The following is a 5,785-nucleotide window of genomic DNA, read 5'->3' on the forward strand; positions in this document are numbered from 1 at the left end:
GTTTTCATGCCAGTACACTTGATTTCTCATTATGCTTAGTGCCTGGTATTCCATAGTTAGAATGTACCGTGACTGACTTACCCAATTCATTACTGTTTGTTTACAATTTCTCATTATTATTATTACCAATACCTAACACATCTGTCTTCATGCTCGTGCAATGGTATCTGTAGGATAGTAGGACTTGCTGCATCATGCAATGTGCATTTTAAACACTGTAAAAGGGTATGTTTAAAAGAATATGAGTGTTATACATACTGATACTGTCCTAAACTCCCTGTCTAGTCATGAGCAGAAGCACAGCGTTTTCTCCTCTCAGTTATCAGAGATGATAATGAGATAAATGATGACTTGTGAAGTGTAAAGTATTTCACACAGTACTTTAATTCAACTTATTTAGCACTTACAGATATTCCATAGGAAGGTAATATCTTGAATTTATGAGTAAAGAAAGGGAGGCTCGTGGAGAGGAAGTGATTTACCAAGGTAATACACTTGGAAGTGCCTGAGAGGAACCAGGGTCCCACACCCCTGCTGACTTCTCATGGAGCCTTTCCCTGTGATGATTGCCTGAACGTAGGTGTTGGGAGAAGGGGCAGAGGAGGGGAGGTGAGTGCGGAGGGAATATTGTCCAGCCAACTCAACCTAGTGTGCCTCACCTATGGCTATACAGATCTCTCTGCCTTGGTGGTCTCATCTGGTTACAGCTTTAAATACTGTTTCCTTGTCAGTGACTCTGAGACTTACATTTACAATCTAGAATTCTCTCTCTTATGGCATACCCTATGCTGAACTCGATCTTTTCTCTAAACCTGCTTTGCCTGAAGTTGTCACCGTCTCAGTTGGTTACTACCTTATCCTTATAGCTCTTAAGGCTCACATCTTTGATTCCTCTGTTAGCCTCACACTCTTCCCTGACTGGGAATGTGACCAAGGCCATATTGCTGATTCCTGTCAGGTTTGGAATTAAAACACAGGCAAGTCTTTCTCTAAAACACAATAGATTATACCACTTAATTCTAGTCCCATTAGTTTGGAGCTGAAATTCTGATCTAACTCTTGGAATCTGTGCTCTGATTAGGAGTCTGTGAACTGAATGAATGTTTAGAGATGAGATCGCATTCTTTTTTTTTTTAATTCATTCATTTATGCATACAAGAACTGGGGTACAGGCCAGAGGTACAGGGGGTCAGAGGATTCACCAGAGAGAGAGTGGGGAACAGAACAGGCAGACCAACCGAGATACACTGCTAAGTGGAGCAGCAGGCAAGAAAGGAGAGGTCCACTGCTCCACGTCGGTTGCTCCCTGGCCGGGGACTGAACTGCTGCAGAGGCTGCAAACAGCCTCACAGCGCTGCGCTCAACCCCCTGCGCCACCAGGGAGGCCCTGAGATCATGTTCTTAATAAATTCATGTCAACTGGTTTCTAAAACTACCAAAAATTGTAAGTCTGAGTTAAACTTGTTGAAAATGTCATTTAATCTTAGCCCAGGAGATCAATGTGTCCAGGCTTTTGAAGATAATAAGTTCCTTCTAGATCAGTTTGTCTGTGTTGTGTGCATATGGGAAGGGAAAGCGGGGAAGAGAGAAGCCCCAGGAGGGAACCTCTTGCTCTGTGGCTTGTTCTCTTCCTCATAAAAATACAGGATCAGAACAAATATCTTCCAGTGGAAAGGCAGCTATTTCCTGGGTTTGGACAGGAGCTGAGACCAAGCTGTGGGTTTTCCTCAATGTACAAAGTCAGCTCTTGAGTAAAACATAGTGAAAACTTAGTATTGACCAGATGTATCAGGAAGCACTTTTTTTTTTAAAGATTTATTTATTTATTTATTTATTTATTTATTTATTTATTACTTATACAAGTGCTGGGGCACAGGCCCCATGCATGGGAGGGTGAGAGAATTCACTGGAGACGGAGCAGGGAATAGAACAGGCAGACTGACGAAGCAAACTGCTGAGCGGAACAGCGGGCGAGACAGGAGAGGTCTGCCCCACTATGTGGGACCCTCGCTGGCCAGCCAGCATCGAACTCGTGCTGCAGAGGCTATGGACAGCCTCACAGTGCGGTGCTCAACCACCTGTGCCACCAGGGGAGGCCCTATTTTTTTTTTTAAAGATTTATTTATTTATACAAGAACTGGGGTACAGGCAGAGATGCTGGAGGGTGAGAGAATTTATCAGAGACAGAGTGGGAAACAGAACAGGCAGATGGACCAAAGACACTGCTGAGGGGAGCAGCGGGTGAGACAGGAGAGGTCTGCTGCGCCAAGTGGGTTTTTCCCTGGCCAGCTGGGAATTGAACCCGTGCTGCAGATACTACGATCAGCTTCACAGTGCGGCACTCAATCTGCTGTGCCACCAAGCAGGCCCAGGAAGCACTTATGTTAATGTCAGAGGAATATATAACCCCTTAAATCTTCAGGAAAATTGTTTCCTTCAATGAATGCATAGTGAAAGTGAATTTTGGGTGCTGTTGTGTCTGTGTATATGTTTGCTTGTGGGCAGTTGTCATACTCAGAAACCTCAGGTTGAATAGTATGTGCCGTTTTATTTTATTTATTTATTTATGGGACCCTCGCCGGTGGGCGGGGATTGAACTGGTGCTGCAGAGGCTGCAGGCAGCCTCGCAGCCCAGCGCACAACCGCTGCGCCACCAGGGGAGGCCCATATGTGCCGTTTTTTTTTTTTTTTTTTTTTTTTTTATAAATTTTATTGTTATATTCCCCATACAATTGCAGCCCCCCATTCTGACCCCAATCCCTCCCCTCCCGCCCCCGCCCCCCTAAAAGTGTCTCTGGTTCATAGTTTTTTGTTGATTTTGATTTTCACTTTCTTATAGTTATTCATTTTCCTGGTCCCTTATTTAAGTTTTCTAGATTCCTGCTATGAGTGAGACCATCCGGTATTTTTCTTTTTCTTTTTGGCTTATTTCGCTGAGCATGATGCCTTCCAGCGCCATCCATGTTGCTGCAAATTGCATGTGTTTATCTTTCTTGAATGCTGAGTAATATTCCATGGTATATATGTACCACATCTTCTTGATCCAGTCATCTATTTTTGGGCATTTGGGTTGTTTCCAAAGCTTAGCTATTGTAAACAGACATACAGACCAATGGAATCGAATAGAAAATCCAGAAATAAACCCACAGGTTTATGGTCAACTAATCTTTGACAAAGGAGCAAAGACTATGCATTGGAGCAAAGAAAGTTTGTTCAATAAATGGTGCTGGGAAAACTGGGTCGCTACATGCAAAAGAATGAAGCTTGACCACCACCTCACACCATACACAAAAATCAACTCAAAATGGATTAAAGAACTAGACATAAGACCTGAAACCATAAAATATATAGAAGGAAATATAGGCGAAACACTACGTGATTTGCACATCAAAGACATCTTTACAGACACATCACCCAAAGCAGTGATAGTGAAGGCAAAGATAAACAGCTGGGACTATATCAAATTAAAGAGCTTTTGCACAGCAAAAGAGACAATAACAAAAACAAAGAGAAACCCCACCAACTGGGAGAACATTTTTGCACCCAACACTAATGATAAAGGACTGATCACAAAAATCTGCAAAGAGCTGATGAGTCTCAACAACAACAAAGAAAATAATCCAGTCAAAAAATGGGCAGAAGAGCTTAAAAGAAACTTCTCTGAAGAGGAAATGCAAATGGCCAACAGGCATATGAAAAAATGTTCAACATCACTTGTCATCAGGGAAATGCAAATCAAAACTACCATGAGATACCATCTTACACCAGTGAGAATGGCACATATTAAAAAAACTAGCAACAACAAATGTTGGCGAGGGTGTGGAGAAAAAGGAACTCTTCTGCACTGTTGGTGGGAGTGCAAACTGGTCCAACCACTGTGGAAAGCTGTGTGGAGATTTCTGGACCTACTAAACATAGAGCTTCCATATGACCCAGCAATTCCACTCCTAGGAATTTACCCAAAGGACACAGAAACATCAATTCCAAAGAACACCTGCACCCATATGTGCCGTTTTAATTGTAATTCAATTGTCAGTTGAGCCCTGCCTGGCTTAGCGAGTTTAGGTAAACAATTCAGTCCTCAGTTTCACAGCCTGGCTACTAGAGTTTGCCGGGGCAGAGGCGGTTCTTGGGATCCAGGCTTCTACTGCTAACACTGGAAAGCCCTGCAGAGAATGCAGCAGTGGCTTACTCCAAGCTTGACTGTCCTAGGCCCTCACCACGATTTTTACTAATTCCAGTTAATCTTTTCTGCCCTTCTTTGTGGGTTCAGATTTTCTCATTTCTACCCCAATTTGATCTACATGCAAAAGTTAGTTCTTTCATGGATTCCCCCCGTCCCCCAAATTCACTTTCACTATGCATTCATTGAAGGAAACAATTTTCCTGAAGATTTAAGGGGTTACATATTCCTCTGATGAGCTTTTAGCTACCTCTTTGGCTTCTTAGCATTCCTCTCTTTCTTTTTCCTTCAGTCTCTGTTGTCATCATCAAATTTGTTGTTGCCTTATCCAGAGTATCTCCATTGCCCAAGGTCCTTGCTTACAGGGAGCGCAAATTTTATTGCAAGACATTTTCTCAACAAAGGTGATTTTCATCTAAAAGGAATTCTTTTTTTTTTTTTTTTTTTTTTTTTATAAATTTTATTGTTATATTCCCCATACAATTGCAGCCCCCCATTCTGACCCCAATCCCTCCCCTCCCGCCCCCCACCCCCCAAAAAGTGTCTCTGGTTCATAGTTTTTTGTTGATTTTGATTTTCACTTTCTTATAGTTATTCATTTTCCTGGTCCCTTATTTAAGTTTTCTAGATTCCTGCTATGAGTGAGACCATCCGGTATTTTTCTTTTTCTTTTTGGCTTATTTCGCTGAGCATGATCCCTTCCAGCGCCATCCATGTTGCAGCAAATTGCATGTGTTTATCTTTTTTGAATGCTGAGTAATATTCCATGGTATATATGTACCACATCTTCTTGATCCAGTCATCTATTTTTGGGCATTTGGGTTGTTTCCAAAGCTTAGCTATTGTAAACAGTGCTGCTATAAACATAGGGGTGCAGGTGTTCTTTGGAATTGATGTTTCTGTGTCCTTTGGGTAAATACCTAGGAGTGGAATTGCTGGGTCATATGGAAGCTCTATGTTTAGTAGGTCCAGAAATCTCCACACAGCTTTCCACAGTGGTTGGACCAGTTTGCACTCCCACCAACAGTGCAGAAGAGTTCCTTTTTCTCCACACCCTCGCCAACATTTGTTGTTGCTAGTTTTTTTAATATGTGCCATTCTCACTGGTGTAAGATGGTATCTCATGGTAGTTTTGATTTGCATTTCCCTGATGACAAGTGATGTTGAACATTTTTTCATATGCCTGTTGGCCATTTGCATTTCCTCTTCAGAGAAGTTTCTTTTTAGCTCTTCTGCCCATTTTTTGACTGGATTATTTTCTTTGTTGTTGTTGAGTCTCATCAGCTCTTTGCAGATTTTTGTGATCAGTCCTTTATCATTAGTGTTGGGTGCAAAAATGTTCTCCCAGTTGGTGGGGTTTCTCTTTGTTTTTGTTATTGTCTCTTTTGCTGTGCAAAAGCTCTTTAATTTGATATAGTCCCAGCTGTTTATCTTTGCCTTCACTATCACTGCTTTGGGTGATGTGTCTGTAAAGATGTCTTTGATGTGCAAATCACGTAGTGTTTCGCCTATATTTCCTTCTATATATTTTATGGTTTCAGGTCTTATGTCTAGTTCTTTAATCCATTTTGAGTTGATTTTTGTGTATGGTGTGAGGTGGTG

Source organism: Talpa europaea, assembly GCF_964194135.1.
Source record: "Talpa europaea genome assembly, chromosome: 16".
Classification (NCBI taxonomy): domain Eukaryota; kingdom Metazoa; phylum Chordata; class Mammalia; order Eulipotyphla; family Talpidae; genus Talpa; species Talpa europaea.